The sequence below is a fragment of the Phalacrocorax aristotelis genome, chromosome 4, assembly GCF_949628215.1.
Source record: "Phalacrocorax aristotelis chromosome 4, bGulAri2.1, whole genome shotgun sequence".
Lineage (NCBI taxonomy): Eukaryota > Metazoa > Chordata > Aves > Suliformes > Phalacrocoracidae > Phalacrocorax > Phalacrocorax aristotelis.
In genome coordinates this window covers 6,336,024-6,358,642 of record NC_134279.1, presented here as the reverse complement: position 1 = coordinate 6,358,642, position 22,619 = coordinate 6,336,024, and the positions used below count along the sequence as shown (strand labels likewise).

The 22,619-nt window shown below is 39.8% G+C and overlaps 2 long non-coding RNA genes across 15 annotated transcripts in view; one reads left to right on the top strand and one right to left on the bottom strand.

Moving 5' to 3' along the window:
- LOC142056022 (uncharacterized) overlaps nt 1–22,619 on the top strand; it is a 188,770-nt gene that overhangs the window by 153,258 nt on the left and 12,893 nt on the right. For 8 of the 13 annotated variants that reach the window (XR_012660174.1, XR_012660173.1, XR_012660171.1 and 5 more), the window contains 13 exons: nt 1,928–2,140; nt 3,642–3,729; nt 3,877–3,983; nt 4,117–4,292; nt 6,171–6,265; nt 11,770–11,927; nt 13,712–13,937; nt 15,883–15,972; nt 17,954–18,060; nt 18,204–18,298; nt 18,747–18,853; nt 19,692–19,821; nt 19,916–20,025. This is a non-coding gene — a long non-coding RNA (uncharacterized LOC142056022). The remainder of the gene's footprint in view (nt 1–1,927; nt 2,141–3,641; nt 3,730–3,876; nt 3,984–4,116; nt 4,293–6,170; nt 6,266–11,769; nt 11,928–13,711; nt 13,938–15,882; nt 15,973–17,953; nt 18,061–18,203; nt 18,299–18,746; nt 18,854–19,691; nt 19,822–19,915; nt 20,026–22,619) is intronic. The other 5 variants (XR_012660181.1, XR_012660176.1, XR_012660175.1 and 2 more) reach the window with 5 other exon arrangements.
- The window catches only part of LOC142056026 (uncharacterized), a 34,522-nt gene that overhangs the window by 4,033 nt on the left and 7,870 nt on the right, over nt 1–22,619 (bottom strand). Inside the window, exons 3-5 of one of the 2 annotated variants that reach the window (XR_012660186.1) lie at nt 18,644–18,786; nt 12,267–12,380; nt 1,899–2,248 (exon numbers count right to left, since the gene is read on the bottom strand). This is a non-coding gene — a long non-coding RNA (uncharacterized LOC142056026). Of the gene's footprint in view, nt 1–1,135; nt 2,249–12,266; nt 12,381–18,643; nt 18,787–22,619 lie in introns of those variants that run through there. The other variant, XR_012660185.1, reaches the window with a different exon arrangement.

The following is a 22,619-nucleotide window of genomic DNA, read 5'->3' as shown; positions in this document are numbered from 1 at the left end:
TGAATATGGCTTTGCACTGACTTCTAACGCTGTCTTCTTTTCACTGCATTGTTGTTTATAATTCCATACTCTAAAATTGTTCTGTTAAAAAGATGAATCAAGCTTATCAGGTATATGAATATTCAACTACTCAGAATTACTGCGGTTGGATTTATAAAGCAATACTACAGTTTATTTTTCTGCCAGTAAGTTGAATGTTGTTCTATTTCCATAAGAAAAAAAGTAATTAAAAATGGGACATCAAGAATATTCTTTAAATAGTTTCCCAGTGAAAAATACATGGATTTTACTTCTAGCTCCCAGTGACATATAGTATCTGTGGAAATGGCTTGTTTTCAGTCAAACTTTTCTAATCATGTATGAGAACTGGTTTTTGTTAGTTAGTGCTTTGGGTTTTGTTCTTGTTTTGTTGTTGTTTTTTGTTGTAGTCATCCCAGCTGTTATATCTTCTTTTCTTGCTTTCCAGTAGAGCAGTAATTGTATTCTACCTTGTACATAGGGTCTCCATTACATGTAAAAATGGATGCATATTAAAAAAAACCTAGGGAGAAAGATGCAACTTATAAACTTTGAAGGTGACCCTGTCACATAAGAACAGTGTCAGACCCAAGATCCACCTCGCCTAAAACCCTGTATCCTAAAACTGCCAAGAGTGAATACTTAGGAAAAAATAGTGATACTTCCCCAGAATTCTTTCCTGGCATCTGTTGCAAAATGGCTTAGGATCTTCCTGCAGGCTTGATTCAACTCTTGATGACTACTTCTTCCATGAATTTTCCCACTCCCTCTCTGAATCCAGGGAAACTTTTGGCATTCTGCTCCTGACTGTAACGACCCCTGTATACCTGATTTCAGTGGGGCAATCACCTGATTGCCCAATCTAGAGCGATTTTGGGCGTCCTGACTTCCCCTGAGAAGGACTCCATGCCTGCTTCCACATGTACAGGTTGTGTCTGGCGTACAGCCTCTCAGGGATCCCGGTTCTTCTGAAGGAATAGCGTAAAAGCAAAGACTTCTAGGGAGAAACTTATTTGCACTCTCCCTGTCTTCGACTCCCTTGGTTGACTTAAAAGGAATGTCATAACAATCACTTGATATTTGTAGAGAAAAGCAGAACTCGTCAGCAATATATTATTGGGCAAATTTATTTACAGTTTGCATTTTCTTTCCATTTACTGAAAACCTAAGATGATTAAGTAAAATATTTTTTGAAAACAAGTATTTTTTCCAGGAAGAAGGCATGGCAATATTGCTAATAAGGGCAGAATCCTTTGATGTCAGGCCTCACGCTGCATAAACTTCATGGACCCATCATTAGTTCTTGTCATCTCTTAGGGTCTCTTGGCTTGGGGCCAAACAATTGATATAGTAGAGAGCTTCCAGCTAAAACAACAGCCTCTGCATCTTTATCTTCCCATCCATCAGATTGTTGGTGGAAGATAGGGCTAATTTGTCACTCTACCCACTTGGAAAAGTTTGATAAATGGCTTAATTAAACTTTTTTTTTTAAGAAATCATATTTCTTGAGAAATCGAGGTTGGAAAAACAATGGAAAAGGATTGAATTAGAGAAGGAAAATATTTTTTTCTTCGGTAAAGATCAGAGGGAACATGTCCATTATGCAAGCTCGAGGAGAAGTGGAAAGAGTACAGTTGGTCGTAAGGAGCTTCAAGGGAAAAAACCCAAACCCCTTAACACGCAAGTGTCCTGTGAGCTGTGCAGTTACCCAAAGGCTGCAGGCAGACCGTACCTCTATAGAAATATTAACCTGCAGAGCGCTATTTTAAGTATTCTGCCCCCCAAATTAGAGTGCACTTAAGCCTTTGCGTTTAGACCTCTAAAATAGATAACAAGGTGCCATTTTACCTAAAAGAACATCTAAGTGTATAATTCATTACCTCTGTTTAATGCTTTTTAAATCTTCCAGTGTGTCATCTGTACTGAAGGGAACCATGCTTTCCAGGAGGCTCCTGAGGTTAGTGCCTACACCAGTGAAACCGAGGACTTCAAATCTCAGTCTTTAGTTTTGGGCCAAAAGGGGGCTGGTCCAAGGCAACATCCAATTCTTCTCTTGATGGATCAAGGATTGAGCAGGGCCAGATCACAATTCTTGAATGTTCCTGCTCAGAACATGATAAAGGTAAAAGGACATTTGCATTTTCTCTTTTCTGTGAGGTCATTTCATGGCTTACGAATCAAAACCTATGGGAATGAAAATCAGTGGGTTTGATGCTTTTTGAACTTTCACCTAGAAAAAAAGGGAGAGAGAAGCAGAGTAAATTTCTTCTCTTGACTGTTGCTTCAACCACCAAGTTTGAATAATTATCCCTCCACTTTGCATGCATAATTATGACACGTATGCACATGTTTTCACACATGCGGATGTGTTTGTGACAGCTGGCATATCTTAGCAAGTTAGATGTGTCTGGACTTTATTTCTAATCATCTTTTTATGTAACTATCCCATTTGGGTCACCGAGGAAATATGTTTCTCCTTTCTCTGGTCTGACATAAATTAACACAGCAACAGACAAACTGCATCGTCCTTTATTTGATAAACTGTCCAGAAATCGGATGTAATTCAGGAATTATTTTAAAACTGTTTAACCTCTAGGCATAAACTTATTTAAGTAAGGAAAAGACAAATATTTTTCAATTGAAAAGATTTAGAATCCTTTTCTTCGTAGTACACTAATCTGAAATGACACTCAGGGGTAATAGGCCTAGTATTAGTGCTTCCCCAAGGAAATGTCTTATCTTTTGCACTAAATTAACTGTGTCTTTCTCACACATCCTAAAGCTGTTAGTTTGGGCATTCTCTGTAAGGAAACTTCTTCTGATTTAAAGTTTCTGAGAAGAAAGGCAAAACAAATGTGTTTAAACAATAATGACCTCTTACACCCTAGTCTCCCCAGCCCTTTCTGAAGTGGATAGCCATTAACATTAAATCATTAACACTCCTGGAAAGGTCACGGGAACAGGTTGTGGGACTAGCCTCTGTGTGGGTCAAATCCTGGCAGCATTACACATGGAAAGGCGCAGCAGCAAATGCCAGGGTAAAGCAAAGATGAATCAGGATAACATAGAGGTCTGTGTAGGGGCACCATTAAAGAGTTTTGCTGGCCAGCCTCCAGGCAACCAGTACAGTTACAACCAGAAATGACTGTGGGTTACTGATCCCTCCTGACTCCTTGGTGGCTTATCTGAGGCCCAATAATTGCAATGCAAATGCTGCATTGGAAGCGTCTTTTTTTTCTGCAACCCAGGGTCACCAGAACGGGACCTGGGCGAGCCAGTGCCAACAAGCGCTCTCATGCTCCTGGCATGGCTTGCAAGGTGCAATGGTGCAGCTCCACCACTCGCTGCCATTTCAAGAGCTCTTGCAGTGGTGGAGCTGCACCATCCCACCTTGCAAGCTGTCCTGGGAGTATGAGCTCTTGAAATATGGGTGCACACACCTCGCAACCACTTGACATAGAGTTTGGTAGCTTCCCCGCACCAGTTTGCAGTCTATGAGATGGGTAAGAAGTCATCAGAAGCCTCGCCTGGGCTACTTCTGCTTGGCCTTCATTGGTGCTTCCACCTGGGACTGTGGCAGGAAGGCCACGCTGACCTTCAGCTCAGCAAATGTTGTTTTGCAGAGCCAGTTTTGCAAAAAATGCCTCATGCTATTCTGCGTCACCCTGCTGTTGACATCAGTTGCAAAGCAGCCTGTATTGGTGTTTCCAGGTAAGAGCTTTAAGTTGGGGCTTGTTGTACCTATGGGACATCTTTAATATAATAAGGAAAAATGATGTAAAAAAGCATCTCATGACCATTTGATATTCCTGGCTGTAGTTTATTTCTTTGTGCAATCTTTTTACTATCTTCTGTTAGAAAACCGAGACCGGTACCCCACAAACGTTTTCCACCTTGGGGAGCGATTTGACGCACCCTGACCCACATGAGCAGTGTAATGGTCATCGCTGGACCAGCTGTTACAGGTGAAGCTATTCATGCGCAGGTTTACAGGATCTGGTCCCAAGATAATAATTGCCCATATCACTAGTGAACTGAAGATAAATTGTACTTGCAGCTTTAGATCTTCACTAGGAAATCTGATTTATCTAATTGCAGCATCTAAAAGTTCAACAAAGTGGCTACACATTGGGACATGAAAAGTGCATTTACAGGATTATTTTTGTACTGAAGGGAAAGGAAATCAAGCATTTTCTTCTGTATAAAGAAATGTCTTAGACGGGAGGAAAAAAAGGAATATGTCAATCCCTGTGTTGTGGATTTGCTATTTTAAAGTAAGTGAATATATGCAATATGTTTTACTATGTTTTAAAAATAAGAACTGTCAGAAATAAAACTCACTAAGTCTAGAATAATTCTTTTTGATTTAGAGCCAGTTGTGGATATTAATATTTTAAATTAATTCAATATGTTTTGAATTGCTCTGCCACTTAGTTTACTTGGAAACTAAAACCATTTGTAAGAAAACAGCTTGACTGGTTTTAAGTCAAACCAGTGTATAAGAACATGTAGAACTAATGGTGCACTTCAGACTATTGAAAAAGAAACTTCTGGACTATATAAATGACAATGATTTCAATTTCCGTGCATTAGAAACCAAGCCTAAAACTCTAAAGGTACTTTGAAAAGAAAAATAATTCTCCACATTTTCACCTTATGATTTGCAATAGAAGATTTCATTCAGTTTAAAGGAAACTCAGGGGTCAGAGGATGAGATTTCTAGAGATACAGAGCGTCCAGGAGAACTGGCAAGAGCGAATTGGAACTAACCAGAAGTTTTGCAGCCAAGTCTTTTGTAAATCCGGACATATCTACAGTTTTTAGCCTGCCTAAATTTGTCATGATATGGCACAGAAGCGAGCATATTCCGTATTAGCAAATCAATGGTACAGGATGGAGAGTAGAGCTAATGGAAGCCCTGATCATGAAGCGGGCACATAGACTGGCAGAAAGCTTTGGGCATTTCCAATATCTCAGCTTTGCTGTCTTGTAGGAGTAGGAATGATCAGTAGCAGGAAGTAGTCTTTGATGTCTCATATGCACGTGTGGTAGTTAGTGGAATACAACCACGATACCTAACCTTCACATGGTCACGGATCTTGCAAGGCATTGGTTCATTTAATGATTAGCTGGTTCTCAAGCATTCGGAGAGATGAACTTGGTTTCTTCAAGTTGTCAGGAGTCCTCTTTTATTTTTTAAGTAGTTTACAACAAGTAGAATAGTCTCAGATTTTTTTTTACAGGTACATTTAATACCATTTGCAAAATGATTGTAAATCTGCCATCAATTTGCTTGTTTATACGTATGGTAATATAACCTCAGAAGAACCTGTTACATGCAAGTAGACACGAATAGCTCATAACATGTTAAAATTACTGTGCAGAAGTTGTGTCTAGCAGTCTGCCCTAAGACATGAAATGAAGCACACTTCTATTACTTGGCCTTACAGTAAAGATATAGTGAGTTTTATTGAATCCAAATTCTTAATTGTTTTATTTAGAGCCTGAGCTGAAATCTGTACTCTTAAGCTCTTCATGAAATGCTTGGAAAACAGGCTTTTCAGTAAGGGTTTTCAAAATGATGCCTTCATTGTTATCCAGTTAAAAAGTTTAGACTGAACAGAGGATAAACAGGAGCAAAGGGCCAGATTTATTGAAGCATAAAAAACTGCACAAATGGATTCCAGGTGGAGTTCAGTCATGAGTAAACACTTCAGGATTTGGTCACAGTGATGACCTGCAGATTACATATAGACCAAATTCACTTCTGGAAAGAGTAGGTGGAGTTTATCACAGTAATGACCCTTTCCCTGGAACGAGGAAAATTGCCAACCTTCCACCATCTCGTGGCACAATAATCTTTGAATAGCCATTTTAGTTATGGGGAGCTCTAGCGTTGGGATTTGTCAGATGGGAATTTTGTTTAAGTAAATGTGTGTTATTAATGGTTTGATCATTTGGGTGATAGTTATTTCAGAGGGGAGAATCACGCAATTAGGAAAATGCTTCATTGTCTCTCTAATGGGTTTGTTAGTAAAAGATGTTCTAGTTCCTCTGGTCTAGTGTACCGACTGAGATAATCTCTGCCTGAAGTTTTTAGTCCATTACATAATACTATGGATTAAATTAACTACATTTTCTTTTCAATACAGGTTCCAGTTGCTCCTGGACTCGCAAAGAGGGTAAAAGGGAAACACAGTGACGACTGGATATAAAACCAAGAGCAAGGACATAAAGCAGAGGATATGTATGTACTCAAAATGGTTTATATATGTTTGCTTTGATCTTCAAATGTAAACCTAACACTTATCGCAAGTTAATAATTGCTTACTAGAACCAGATTTGCCTTTCACTGTAGCATCAAACTCGAGGTAATGATAGCAGCATGAGAAATAGCTTCTAGGCTGGCAACATGAAAAATAGCAGCTAAGTTGTTAATGCTTTGGACTCTTTTGGCTTTTCTTTGCCTGTAGAACCAGAAATGAATGTATTATCCTTTCAAATTGCTTTGATAAATCTCATTCCCTTTAGGATTAAACATTCCTGAACATTTTTATGCCTCACTGAGCTCTTTCAAAGAAACATAAATTAATTCTTTAGCTCAAAATTTATACTTAAGAAACCTAATTCCCCTGCATCTAGCATTATTCTAGTCATGTTCATTTGTGCAAAGAGACCATAATGTTACTCATCTGATGTTTTATGTACCTGCTTTCTGCACTTAGAGAGGTACAGAGATCATGCATGGCACTGAGCAGTAAGTAACAAGACTCAGAGTTTGATTCTGCAGTGTCCTACAGGGGCAAGCTGGATGGTTAGATGTCAAACATCAATTTTAGATGCAAATCCAGGACACTTTTGTGCTTTATATGAGTGCCAATGCAGGCTTAACCACTAGGTGCTAGCTACTCTGCGATTTAGCGTATCTCCACTGAATTCAGGCTAAACTGAACACACATATAGACAAGAGTTCGTGCCTCGTAAATACTCATACACAACTATTTGCAAAATTGTTACCGTACTGGCACAACATGACTCAGCTCTCTTGAAATAATTGAGCCATCTGATTTATACCACTAATTTTCCTTCTTTGTGCTGTACACTCATGGAAGCTGACCCTGTTCGCAAGAATGTGATATAGAAAACAGAAATTTTGGTTTTCTCTGCGGGAAAGATACCCCACTGAAAATAATATCAAACTCGAAACACTACAAATCTCGACCAGAGCGCTGCAGTTCTACGCAGCCAAGTTTTCCTTTGGTTTTATGGACATGCTAGGCACACTCGACTTTGCTGGTGTGCATGTTCATTTATATTCAAGTGGATGGTGCTGAACTGGTCAGAAGCAATAGCATGTGCTGCAGGTCATCCATGCACGCTGCAAGTGGCTGCTACCATCCCAGCATGTGGTGGGAATCCTTGCGTCTAACTGGTTTGCTTGCTTGCAACCTCCAGGCAGGGGCTTCAGAGGCGGAGAAGTGTACAGTGAGGAGCCGGTGGGATGACGTCTGCTGCCCAGCCTGGCACTGCTCTGCGGGGCAGCTTCTGGCCAAGGTGCCTGTGGGGAGCTGGGTTGTTCCAGGCTGCCTTTGGGGGGACCCAAAAAAGCTGAGCCATCTATACATGTCTTCATTGCACACTAACTAGGCCTCCTCTGAGCTGATCCAAGCACACAATGGGCAGCCGGTGAATTTGGTGTGGGAGAAGGCAGTTTCACAGGGTACCATGGACGCAGCTGATCAGGTTTTGAATGGCTCCTCAGTGGTGACCTCCATTTCTAGCTCCTTGGAAGGATATCTTAACCAGCACAACCCTTCTGGTTGTCTGGCCCTCAGCCTTGGCAAAACAATCTTCTAAGGTGTCTGAGGTAAAAAAATAAGAACTTTGTGAACAGCTCAGGTTTTATATTAGGGGTTTGCCATGAGATGGCTTATATGAAGCCATTCTCCGTTTTTCCTGTTTGCTTTTCTGACAGCCTACTATATCAAACCTGTATATTTACATGAAGAACATCCCAGTAAACATTTCATGTACAGTATTCAATATTCATGGAGTAGCTTAGAGGAGGTAAGTAGCTGACAAAGTGCTTGAAGGTGATGTAGACCTGATAGAAGGTTAATTCTTTTGCCAGCAAATCTTTGTAAAGAAGTCAGTTCTCAGGAAGAAGGAATCCATTGCATCTCAAAAAGAGCCTGAAGTACCTGCATATTAGTTTAATGATTAATCTTTTCATGTTTAATCTTAAGTTATATGTCCTAGTGATGCAGCAGTACTTGAATGAGTGAGATGGCACACCAGATAATATTGAAAAAAAAATCAAGTCAACAAAAAATATCACAATTTGTGCTTTGGATTATGAATATTTTAGAATTAATGGGACTTTAAAAAAGGCCATCTGCTTTTTCTTTCATGTGTGTGGTATGTCATATAAACAGGCTATGAATTCTGTGGTTCAGCAACAAGGCTTTATATATGATATAGTGCAGTTCCGAAGTACTGATGTGTAATAGACAGAAACAATCTACAGTGAGATACATCTGATTTGTCTTTTACTTTGCATTTGACCTGATGTTTGGCTGCTAAACAGTCATCCTGTAATTGGACTTATAAAATTACACTCTCATTTCCTTTAGTGACAGGGAAACTGCTAAAGGAAGTCTCTGCCATACTCAGTTTAATTTAGATGATCATCCAAATGCACAGATGTTTATTCAAATCTCCTCTAGAAAAGGAAGTGGGACTCTTGCAATCACGCTGCTGTGACATTTCCAGTACTCTGGACAGGGCAGGATCCGTGCAAAAATGTAAAGTTTACATTATTTGCTATTCTATTCAAATTGATATATGCATTTCTAACTCGCATGTTGTATTTTTGCACATTACGGATCTAGTTAAATCTGGAAGCAGATAAATGTAATTCCAAATTAAATTAGAGGTGACCCATAATATTAAACTTTAGTACTTTCATATACTGGCTTCCTCTTAGGTGTAGTAAGTTTAGAATTTGCCAGTGCCAGTGACGTTATACTTAAGAGTTATTCCCTCCCATTGGTGTATTTTTACTAGTTATAAATTCAATCATAATCCTGTTACATCTGTTATCAACTGAATGCATTACATATTAAAAATCGACCTCCTAAACCTTTTCAAGTAAAAACCAAACAAACATAGCAAACTAATAGCAAGTAAATGTGATTTCAGTAGCAGTGGTTTTATGCCAATTTAATTCTGTTGATTTCAGAATTATACCTTTGCTATCATTGTCCTTAATAAAAAAAAAAAAAAGAGAGAGAGAAGTAAAAAGGAGCTATAAGGAATTGCTGTCATTGCGTTAAAGAAATGTTCCACTGCCAGAAAAACTCTCTTTCTCAGTAACCAATACAGGCTTCTCTAAAACACTGAGAACTGAACAAAATGGTCATTTTCAGGAACCCAAAGGTACCCCAGAACTTCAGAAGATGATAGATCACTGTTAGTACTCTGACAGTTTTTGTACATAAGCCAAGGATTTCTGCCATTCTTCCCAAATATTTGTTTACTTTTAGTGTGTATGCTATCCTTAATTTTTCTACAACATTTGCACAACCCTTTTGATTTTTTTTTCAAGATTATAAAACAGTTAACATTCAAAATTCACTTTTGCATTGTGCATGCAGACTGACCACAGAGAAGGCACTGTGGTTGTAAATTAGAGGCATTTAATCTAATAACTATTCTAATATTACTTAATCTTAGAGGAGAGATTAACTGAAACAAAATACTAACCAAGCTTAAGAAGTTCAGCAAAACCAAAACTTAGAGTTAAGAAGAAACAAGCTGTGAAAGCTCCATATCTAAAATGGTTTAAGTGTCCTTTAAGAAACTTTGGCCTGGTGCCAACATACCTCCACCCCCATATTATAACTGTATTTTAGAGGAAAAAAAATCACCATTTGGGAGCTATATTTCCTCAGGTAACATCGGTAAAGCCCATAAAATTCCTCCCGTTTAAGCCAATGTAAGCTTGTGAAATCTGTATGCTTCTATGAGGCATTTATAAAAATGTGATGGTGTTGGACTCTGCCTCCAAAGGCCTTTCTGTGGTGAATGCCAGAAGTACCATGCACAGGATGTATTTTTAATATTGACGAAATAGGAAAAAAACAAGCTCAGCCACACGTGTGCTCCGGGCTCAGACTGTTAACAAACTGACTGACGAACTTTCTCAGCTCCGTCCAGCTGCAGAGGACGGGAGGCCAAGAAGCACACAGTCTATCAGGGACTCCTATGTGCCTCTTACTGTCCTCATACCTGAATGTCCCACCGTCACCTTCCTAACTCTTCGCTGTGGTAAGGAGTGATAAAATTTCAGTTTAACAGAGAAAACTGAGTTTCAGATATACCAGCACTTTCCTCCCCAATGGTGGAGGAGGCACCACCAAGGAGCGAGTGATTCTACCTCTACCCACAGCCCAGATTTCTCTTTCTTTTGCTCTCTCTCTCCATTTTAACCATAGAGGGAGATGGGATGGTAGATTAAACCAGGTGCCCCTCTTAATTTTTTCCTAATTTAACCATATAAATCTACCTTAAGTGACTCCCCCAGCAACACACAGAATAGTTCGCTGGGGCAGCGGCTAACTGATCCATCCGCTGGGATCCTAGTTACAGAGATCGTAACAGTGGTTTTTGTCTTGGTGTATGAGTATGGAATAAAAAGCTGGTCACGGTTCAACCCCAGTTGACCCAAACAAGCAGTTTTTTGTGTTTGTTTAGCTGGGGTTTTTTAACCAGTTAAAAAATCAGTATGTCCTGATTGTCTTGGAATATTATTCTCAACCAAAGTCTAACTTTTTGAAAATTTTAAGTTGTTTAGCTCTTTCCATCTTCTAATTCTTTAATTTAGTTCAGTTCCAGCTTGCAAATAATCTCCTCTCTAAAGCTGTTTTCTTTATGAACTATATAAGAAAAAAAAAAATCTTCAGCCCTGAATTTAAACACCCTCCCTCAGTACTGCTTCTCTTGTGGGCAGCGGCACCATTTGTGCAAGAGAAGTAATGAATACCTATATGGTCTTGACTTTAGAACTAGCAATATCTCAAACTGAAAAAGTGCCATCAGAAAATAATAGGATAGGCTGGCACATGTACCATAGCATATTAAATTAATATAGCCAGGATAAATACCTAAAAATGCCGCGATATATTAAGTTGACGTATCAGCAGTGAATGACTGCAATTCCCACCTCCTTGAATTTCAGGAAGGAACTTCCATTTTCCTGAAGGGCCTCTCTTTTAATATGGGGGCAACTGAGATTGATAAATAAGCAAGCAAAACCACAAGTCAAATGGGTGCCAGGCTCTAGTCTGAATCTACTGTATGTGATCCCGACAGCCTCAAAGAGCCAGCAGGCAATTACTGTTCACAACAGCAAGGCAGCTCCAGGGTGCTAGGTCTGCTGTGATCATTTATCAGCTCTGTGTTGAAAAATTCATCACTGTAACTGAAATTCATATTTTGTTCTGCTTCCCTGAAATGCAAGGTCAGCCCTTAATGTGGGGTAGCACCCATCTCCACCAGAACTTTACAAATCTTGCTAAAATCTTTCTTTGCTGTTTTGTTTTAATAACAACATGCACTGAGCACATAATACAAGAAAAGTTACTTCTGTCATACACCAAAGTTAATGAAAAACCTCATACAAAATTCTTAATGCATGTAACGAGTTTCCATTCATATAAATACATATATATTTGTTGTTGTTCTTTACAGATGCAGAAACACGTAGCATGGTACCATGCACTGACTACCCGTGCACCTCAGCAGCAGATCTCCACAGGGATTTTGCTGATTCTCTCCAACAGCATAAACATGGGGGAGGGGCAAGTTGGGCTGAGCATGAAAAGGGCTGTGTTGGAGGAAGTAACAAGGTCTGTTACAAGGAAATGGCCATTTTCACTAACATATCACAACTGACTACTTTGACCTTGTTAGTGTTATCTTGATGATGAATACCCTGCTCCTCTTTTGTACAACCTTGTGCTCTTAAACCCACACTGTATTACGCACATACATACATATATAACTGCTACAAGATTTGATGTTGATATTCCAAGTTTTACAGCTATAAAGGACAAAAGCCTAGTTTGTATATTGCAAAGTCCGTGTGGAGTTTGTTTGAGGACCTGTCATCAACACAAAATGGAGACGTTTTGTAGTTAAGACAAAATTAAATCTCTATCTTTTCACAGAATGAACTTTCCACTTACTGCTGAAATTGCTAGCTGGGCCGCCAGGCATGCTGCCACCGAGGAACAGAAATTCCTTAGGTCTCTGCTGGTGCTTCGTTTATATGTGGCCTAACAGACAGAATGGAGTCTGGCCTGCAAAGTTATCATTATAATGTCAATATAAATATAATTACATTTTCTCCAGCAATGGAATTAGTGCCACTAGGAAACAAAATCATTTTAGTTTTCTCCTGCTGCGTTTGTATGAGCTCGGGGTCTAACTGGCAACCAGGGAAATTTGGCCTTTGTGCTCAAATAATGTAATGCTATGCTTTCCATTTCAAGATGAAATTACTACTAGTGGGATTTATACCATAGGAAAAGAGGTTTTGTTGCTAAATCTTCTGGTTGTTCAGGCTGCTTTGTCTCACCACATAAAGAGAGTTATTTACATGGCTTCACATACATAGATATACAGCACAGATATGTATCTATGTGTGAGTTGGTTTGGGATGTCTTTTTAGGGAAGTTAGTGTGCAAGACATTATGATGATGTGAGTCATTATGATGAGTGCAATTTTTGTGGAAAAGATGATGAGCCTCCTTGTACCCACTCCCTGTATCCCTGAGCACGCTTGCTTTTGAAGGCTCTGGGGATGGATGAGGGATCTCAGCTGACAGCTCACCAATTTTCACCTGCTCTGATGTAACTTTCTAGACTGCTCTGAATACAAACTGCTCTGTCTCTGCTGGGAGCACTCAGTAGTAAGCCCTGGGAAGCTGCGCCCTACATCTCCTTATTGGGGACCCAGGCGGGGTGTGCTAAAGATTTCCTGGCAGGCCATGTGCCCATGTTTTTCCTGGTGAAAACAAGGAGTGGAAAGAGGAAAGGGAAAGGGCTTGGTTAACCATAGACATGTATCCTCTATTTTAGTGTACAAGTCAGTTAGGAAATAAATGAGTCGCTGCAGATTCCTGGAGTGTTTCTTGTGCATCAGGAGATTAGATTTTCCCCTAGTATCACAGAAAATATAGTATTAGCTTAGAGAGATGGTGAAGAGCTAATTCACCCTATTTAAAATTGTACCTCCTATGCCAATATTGCAGTGGACTAAACTGTTCCCAAGAATGTTCTCAAATGCGATAAAATCAATAAGCTGAGGACAATTTTCCTTACACATATCCATAAGCTTCTTTCAAAAAAGTCTGGAATTATACCTCAGGGTAAGTATTTCAGTGCTGCTTTGGCTTTGTCCAACTGCAGCGATTTAGAGCAAAGCCTTGCCTGTGTTTCAATGAAAGTAGGGGAAAATTTGTGCTCAGCTGGATTCTGAGTGCAAATCACACCTGTGTACTGCCCTTATGCAGTGATAGGAGTATCAATAGGGGGAGGGTAGGTTGGTATTTTAGGTCAGATCAGAAGTGTACTTCTGAAACAACTACCCTGATTTCTCCCACTTACCACACTTTTTCTTGCACCACAGGTCAGAGCACATGAACCGGACTTTTGGGTGAAACCAACATTGGAAAGGTACTCCGGGAGGGCAATTCCTGTGCTCTGGCCAGTCAGCACGTGGGACCAGACTGAAAAAACCTAACCGTGGGTACAATATGGACATGGGGCCCTTATCAGCTATAGATCTGCTCCCATTTGACTCTTTAGCTTTCTAATACAGATACAGACATCTGATGCCCAGAATCCATCAGCAGGTAAAAAATTATTATTGCTGTTGTTTTTACTATTAAAGTTGTTTCAAATGAGCACTGGAACCCTAAAATAGTATAATGCTCATCCCAAATTAATTATTCTCCTGATTTAAACTCAAGGCTTTCAAATCCCTAGCACAGGTTTTTTTTCCTCCTCAGCCAAAGAAGCAACCCTGCTTTTGAGACTGCAAGCATATGCACGCTAAAAAAACAATAATCTCTTTTCCACTATGACTTACGTGCCAAATGTGCTTGTTTACTCCTAGGTAGAATGAATCTTGGCTTTAATTACTTTTATGCTAATTATATGCTTTTAATCTATGGCTTAGTGATTTATTAGTTACAGCTGTAGTGAGCAAAGTACACATAGGCTAGGGGAAACGCTTCCCTTTGTAGATGGCCGCTGTAGGTCCTTTTTAAATCCTACCAACCCTTATGAGTTCAGGCCTAAGTAGTTTATAGGCTTTGAACAAATGAGCACATTTCAGTCTTTAAGGACATCATTGCCATCTCCCTATTAGCTACATAGCACTCCATTGTTACTCTAACCTCTTTAGATGGTTTAAAAAAAAAAAAAAAGGCTTGAGTGTAAAGCCCAAAAAATTTCTCATAGAAAACTTAATATCTCGTACTTTCTGACAGGATATTTTTTTCAAACATTCAAACTCAAGATCTCGTACTTTCAGACAGGATATTTTTTTCAAACATTCTGTATTGGTTTTAATTTTCCTCTTGTTTTTCTGTCATTGCTATGGAACTGCAAGCAGGTCAGGTTCCTAAAGTCAGGATAGGATAAATCAATTCACAAACTTTCTAGGTATCTGGATTTAAAGTTTTAGTTGGACTGATTTCTAGTATGTAAAAATCATACACTTGTATCGCTCTTCCCTTCTGAACATCTGAAAACGACAGCATTAAAGAATTAGTCCCCAGAGCATTATTATCCACTTCCAACTGATGGGGTACAAAGAGGCATGATGACTTCTTCAATACACTGTGGTAAAACTGGGAAAGGAACCCATATGTCCTGGTTCCTCATCCTGTCCCTGAACCACAAACCACACGTCCTTGCCTTATTAGCGACAATCACAGCACATGAAAACAGACTATTTATATCTAAATATTTCATCTGTTCTCACTCATTATTCCCTAACTCACCAATGTAATTATGTTGGCAAGCCGACAATATCTTTTTCCCAGTAAGCGCAAACAGATTGTTAGGTTTTCTGCTGAGATACAAGCTGCAGAAGAAGAGCTCCCAAATAACTAAGATCAAAAGGACTGTGTTTTCATCGAAACATCCTTGGTAATGCAGCAGTGGGAGAGAATATTTCTTAACATCTTCCTAGGTTGACTCTGACAGCCAAATTAAAAGCACTGATCAAGAAAGGTGAAGGCTATCAACCCTGAATGAGTTCAGCCAAAAGGGGTGGGTGGGACATGACAAGAACAAACCAAACAATAAAAAGGGGCTTTGGAAAGTTCTTTTTTTTCAGTCAGTTCAATTCCTGCTTAATATTGCCTGAGACGGTGCAGGAGATGAGCCTCTCCCTTCTGCAAATCCCCAGCAGGATGGCCCCTGTCCTGAAAGCAAGTTCCCTGCTTGGAACCTTAGTAGGCGAGTGTGAAAAACCCATTAGGAGGTGGCTACGGGCAGGGCTCAGGGGTGCTGGAGGTTTCAGCCGGGTGTCACAGCTCAATTCCCATCACTTGCGCACTGAAGGGAACGCTACGACTGCACATCTGGAGACAACTTGCTGTGAAAAGGCTTGCAAGCCTGCAGAAGAGAGACGAGATCTCTGCAAAGTGCAGGACTAGCAATAATGGGACTGAAATGAGCAAGGTATTTAGCTGATAGCTTTAGCTGAGTTTTTACTTGGTAAAGCAAATAGAGCATCGCCAGCCATTTGGTGTCTGATAAGCTGTGTGTTTCTTTTATACAAACAAGGGAGAAAATGGAGGAGGCTATAAGAACAAAAACTCGCAGTGGTTGAAGGTGTGAAACTGGATTCATAAGGAGAAGAACAAATTGATTAAGGTAAGCTAACAGACATGAAGAAATGCCATTTTTCCACATCAGTACATACCTAGTAAGGTGTATTAGTTTAGGAGGTTTACTGTAAGGTTGTAGCTAGATCTAGTTCTAAGTCCTTTCCAAACACACTATTCATAATAGTGTGTGAAAGTAAATTGAGCAATATTTAGCAGTCCTCAGAGTTTCCATAAACAAGCAACATTGGACAGAAAAACAAGAAGATTCCTGCAAAATACATCTCAGGTGTGCATTTCGTAAATATTGTTAAAAATGATCAGCAAAAATCATGCTTGTTCTGGAAAAATACTTGCTTCCATATATGGGGAATAACGATGCGTCCTGGGCAAAACACAAAGGTCATTGAGAATTTTGCTACTGAAGTCAGTGACACCACATTTCCCTCTCTATGTAGGCAAGGACCTCTTGGCTCTTGACACTGCTTGGGCTGCCTCATCCTGGGACTGAAGTGGCAGCTACAGTCTGTCTCCCAGATGCAGACATCTTAACGTTGTGTTATATATGTACCATGTGTACAATCCTTTTTATTTTTCAGTGGCATGCAGAAGCATGGTTGCGTTGTTAGTATGTAGACAACATACACTAGTTCTTCTCAATAGGATACTGGAGTTTATCACCATAAAACTTTAGGTTACTAATTCCAAGCAGACTCAGAGGAAAGGCTGAGAATACACCACTGAGTCACAATGTTCAGGTTTCAAAAACGATCACCACTTAACAGGAACACTTTGGCTGGAATTTTTAGTCTGCTGATCATGTGCTCCCAGATGTAACCCTGAAAAATCTCCCCAGCAGTGGAACACAAGCACTTGAGAATATTGGAGGGAGAAGGTGGATAAAGAGCACAATATCTGTTACTAGTGAGAAACACTCCACTGTACGTGTGCTCTTGTTTTTTCTCGTCCAGTGTTTGGTGACCCGGTACAGCCCAGAACGGTCCTGAAGCCCCCTGTTGTTAAACACTGCAAGTGAAATGGGCACCATAACCTCTGCGTGGCCCTGGAGCTGCACAGGAATTATTTCCTGCTCTCTGCAAAGGAAGATGCCTTCAGATTTTGTTAAATGATAACAAATAAGGAAAAGGAGGCCTCCCCTAGTTCTAGCAATCCTATCCCTCCCACTGGGCTTTCCTAGAGGTGGCAGAGTTGAAGCTCCCAGGTTTTATTTTCAGAACATGGTCATTTCTCATTTTGATATTTTAAAGTAAACAGTTCTTGGTTCCCATGTATTATTCAAGTAGAGAGAAATGGGTATCCAGTGCATACATAATCAAACATCCAGCCTGCACCAGACAACCTTCTCAAATCACTTGAGAAATTTCCCTATTGCTATTGTTATCATTCTCCATTCACTTCCTCCAATTATTTAACACTTCAAACATCGTATCCCATGTTTACCCCACAGCTGTGGGGTGAAGCAAGGGCTGTGTTCCTTCAAGCTCCTTTGGATGGTGCTTGCCCACAGAAGAGAGGTAGCTGCACAGATGTTGCTGGTATCTTGTTAATACAGAAATAACCTGTTGAACGTAGAGTTGTTGTCAAAGCTTCCAGTGAGAAAATATCAGTTGCAGAGAGAGGAATTAATGATTTCTAACCTGCCTATCATGCATTTTTCGTTGCCAGCATGTAAAATCATTATTGGTGTTTCAAAGATGTGAGCAGGAATGGTGAGGATATTTTTGTTACTGCCAAAACATTTACATGAAACTGCTGTTCAGATCAAATTATCTCGAAACTGCAAAGTGTGCGTGGATTCCAAATTATTCAACTTGGAGAGATTGTTGCATATTGAAATTACACAGTAGAAACAAGCAAAACATCACCATTGCTTCAGAATCATAAGAATGGCAAAAATAGCTCTTGAAAGAATGCTTTTCCTTAAATGCACTACTGTAACAGACACAGGATTTTGCTATATTTAATCCAGTATTTCACCACCGGAAAAACATAGCTTCTCACTCTTTCAGGCAGACCGGTTGGTTCTGACTATTGTCTCCACAACCCCTTAAACATGAACAGCATGGCTCAGAGAGAACAGTGGTGCGGAAGGGACGGAATGTAAAAAGTGCAACAGGTAAAGAACTAGGACTGTTTGTGGAATGACAGACTGAAAATATAAATTCAAAAAGTGCAGTAAACTGTCAGAGCTAGTCAGTGCTGGTAGGATCCTATTAACTGCTCTATTTTATTTCTGTATATCTCATATTTCTCTTTTAGCAACACACCAGTTATGAAAAAGACTCAAATATATCACCAAAAAGAGGACTGGACAATACTGTGAATTTCACGTCTTCAATAAACCACCATTCAAGGTATTTCAGTGTGTTTTTCTTTGCATAATATTCTAAATAGTGTTAATGGTGCTTTTCAGTAAGGATTCTGTGTTGTGATGAAAGAATGATACGGCCACATTAAAGACGACCCTAAGAGTACGGTGGTTCCCCAGAAGAACCATAAAGGTAATTTTCCAAGAACGATGGGAAGGGCTGTCTATTTTGGCTACAGAGGACAGGGGTCATTTCTCTTTGGCAGAGAGGGGATGGACAGATGAAAACACTATATGTAGACAAAACTTGAAGTGATAAAACCAGAAACTTCTAACTCTGCTGTCTGAAACGGGATGACAAAGAAAAGCGAGAGCTGTAGGAAGAGCTCACCTGTGAGGAATATTGAGTGTGGCATTGGAGTGGGGTCCGTTGCCCTTTCGGTCACTCATAATTGGAGATTGGCATCTGAAATTTGTGTGGTTTTTCCATGCAGGTTTGTAGTTCATTTGTTCTCATTCCCTCAGTGAAATATCCTGAAAAGCAACAAGAAAGCAATAGGATAAGACAGGTTCCCTGGATGTTGTGAGGAGCGCTCCACGGGTATTTGTCTGTAACGGGAAATATGTGCTCTTCCAATATGGTTTGTTTTATCATGGCATAAAATTATAGTGATTTCAGAATCAACTTGATAAAAGGATATTCTGTACTGGTGAGTGTCCCGTGTATAAGAAGAGTTGTAGCTAAGGCATCCTGTCTAGAACAATCTGATATGCTTCTCTGGAAAGGGAGAAGGAATTAAAGATATAACCATACTGGGAGGAATGAAATATGAATGTTCTCTTCAGAGGCTGTGTTTTTTCCACTTTTTCTTTTAATACGCATGCAATGGCAGCTATGTAAGTAGAATATGAAGCAGAATGTCCACAAGTATACACAGTGCACATGTTTCAAAACTATGATACCTACTCTGTCGCATTCAGATGAAGTGGGTTTTCTTTAAAAGAATTAAGGATTAAGGTTTGCATGTCTTAGAGGAGAAAAAAAAATCACTTTCCTTTCAGTTTCACAGAATCAGACCAATTACTATGTTATTAGCAGTTAAATTCTTTATCCAGACTTAGCAGACAGAAGCAATGACTGATGCTATGAAACACACAGGACAGCATGGCATTGACTTTTTAAAATTTATAAAAGCCTTCTGTCACAGAAGTTGGACATAAATTCTTGCACAGCCACGATTTGATGAGAAATGGGTTCTTTAACCCATTTAAATGGGTTTTTTAGCCCTTTAAAAAAAGATACTCTCTTGTAACCTGAGATTTCCTTCATAACTTTTTAATTCAATTCTTTCTGAACAGGCCTGTCTTCTGTAATGCCAAACACTTTTGGAAGAGTTCATAGTCATCTTCTGTGTTTTCCATGTTATTTTCATTAACAGAAGAGATGTTCATCTCCTCAAACTCAGGTACGAAATACATGTGTGCAAAGCCAATGATCTGAGAATACTTGAGATGGTGATGGAGCCGACTGCCACGTCACACCTCACTGTCTGGAGTACTTCTGACATGGTAAGTTTGGCAATGCTCTTGATGTCACCCTGGAGAAGAGGGGCACAAGGTTTCCCACATCATCACCGTTCTTATGAACTCTTGCGATTTACAGGAGGAAGAGTTAGCTCTTTGTTCTCCACCTTAAAGAAAAAGAAATCTAAATTATGGCTCTGATTCAGTACGGTGTTTCAACACCTACTTTAAAGCATCAGATGAGCTCCAGTGAGTACAGAAAGTGTGTGGGCAGTCTGAATGACATAGGCACTTATGTAAATATTCTGCTGAATGAGGCTTCAAGTTGCATTTGGGAAAACATGCAGTTAGATAAAAAGGAACACAGTAATTCCTTCTTTTTTTTTCAACAGTCTTTAACTACATTTTTCTTAAAGTTTGGGTGTGTGAAAAGCTGCACTATAGTAGATAAAAATACATAAAATGTGGTAGATTAAAGATTTGGAAATTAATTTCTCAGGGGACGTTTTCCAGTCTAGACTCTGTTGACATATCCTGCCAATTTGTTTGCCTGGTCTCCCTGTGAACATAACATTTGATACTGTAGGCAACGTAAAGATCTTTGATAAGCTTGCTGCTTCCTGCAGCACTTGGTGTTCACAATCAACTTTTTAAACACAATGTATAGCTTTCAGCTTTCTATTCACCAAGAATGGAGGTGATCCAGTGAACTACCCAGCTTTCAGAGAAGGCTAAATATGTTCCTTGTGCTTGCTGTTCTCTGGCAAGACCAGCATGGAGCGTCCGCTTGATGAAAGCTCTGTAGAAATAAGGTGTTTAAATTCAGAACAGACAGGCAGTGTTTCCGAAGTCGCAGGATGTACCCAACAACCCATGTCCCTGGCTACTGAAGGTGCTACAGGAAAAAAAAAAGGGAAAAAAATGCACTAATATATCTGGAGATCACCTAAATGCATGATGCAGGAGCTCATCTTGAATCTGTGTTGATAGACGTATCCGTGGTACGTGGCATTACTGGAGACACCTTTCAGGTGGAAGCGTGGAGAGAGGCTGTGCCATCCGTATGTGTTCAGTGGCCATTCCAAGACAGGCTTTTTCACAGTGGCTTTTTCCCCCTGCCCCCTCCCCTCAAAATGAAACTCTTCTTCAGAAACTGTTCTCTTTGTCAAACTGTGCAATTTTCACAAAAAGATTGTTCTACCCTTTCCATACTTACAACTTTCCTTCAATCTTGCTCAACCACTTTCCATAAACACATTGGTAAAAAATGTGATTTTTAAATGTGGGATGCTTCCTCAAAACTGGTGCAGAGCAATCCCACAGCAGTTCTTAACCAGTTTCCCTGCCTTCCGGGAAGGCTTGCTTTCACCTTCCAAAACTTAAAATTGGCCAAGTCCTAACTCCTTGAAGAGATGGAAAAATGGTAAGTATCTCAAGAATGCCTAATATCCTGAAATCCCTCATAGCAAGAAGTTCCAGAACATACACACATTCAATGCTGTCTTCTTTGCATCACCCCCGTTCTGCATGTTTTCACCATGTGCCTTCGTGCTTTCATGTTTACTCCATGTGCCTTCATCCAATGGTAGACTACTCTCAACTTTAAAACCTCCTGTTAAGACAAGGCATTTTTGAGTTGTTATTTCTGTGCTAACATCCTCTCCTTGAGTTTACTGAGCTGGTACGATTTGATTGTGATCTTGCTCATTACCCGACTCTTCACTCTTTGGTAGCTATTTACACCAGTACCAACAAACTGGAGACTTCTGGATATGGACTGCTAGAGACAAAGCTGAACATAAGAATTAAAAGGCAATTCCACTAGAAAGATTCCAGAAACTAAGCTGATCTTCAGGGGGTGATGCTGACTCATGAGTGGTACTTCTCACAGTGCCTTTGTTGCTTTTTAGTTAAGCACACAATGCATCTGTATAATTAAGCCACAGCGTAATATGGGACAAAAGGCACATGTGGCTTTTTTGCTGTTTTTAATTTTCTTCCTTCTAGTTATTACCGGGCCCACTCTAGTGGCAACAACTAGACACGAAGAGTTGTGCTCAAATTTTGCCATTTTAGATTAATTTATAAAATTCATGCTGTTTTCCGAAAATACTCATTTTTACTACAAGTTAAATAAAGTACATTTTTTTCCTAAATGTCTTTATTAGTCACAATATTTTGGTTTGAAAAAGAAAGACAAGAATATTTGGAATTCAAATGAAAAAATGACCTGGGAATAGGAGAAACCTAGGAAAACTGACTCCTGTTCTCCCAGTCAGATAAATCAAACATTGTTCTAAAAAGTTATTGAAACCAGCTGTAGGAATAATCAGATCATAATTTACACAGGGAAACATAGCTAGCTAATTATTTAAGACCTTCTGAGAAGCCGCCACAAGGGGCAAAGGTGCTCAAGAGAGCTGGTTTTGAAGAAAACTTACTGAAAGCTGAGGACCAAACCGACCCTTGTGCAGGAAGACAGGGAATTATGGCAGAGGTCCTCCTGGCTAAGCAAGGAGCTTCTTAGTGGTCTGAAATGGAAATGAGACCATACAAGAAGCAGAAACAAGGACAGACAAGCAGGGAGGCATATATAAATTATTGCTTGGGTACTGACTGGTGAATGGGGAAGGCCAAAGCCAAGCTGGAGCTAAAAATATGAGATACAAAAAAGTAACAAGGGGCTTCCACAAGTATGCTAGTAGCAAACGGACCCTGAGCTTTTCCTGCAAACTGATTAGAAGTTTACTGAGTGGAGTTTCAGGGAAGACCTAAACCCTGTTTCACAGACTTCACCCAGGCTCTCTACTACCCAGGCTCTGGTGCGTGGATTTGTTTCTGCT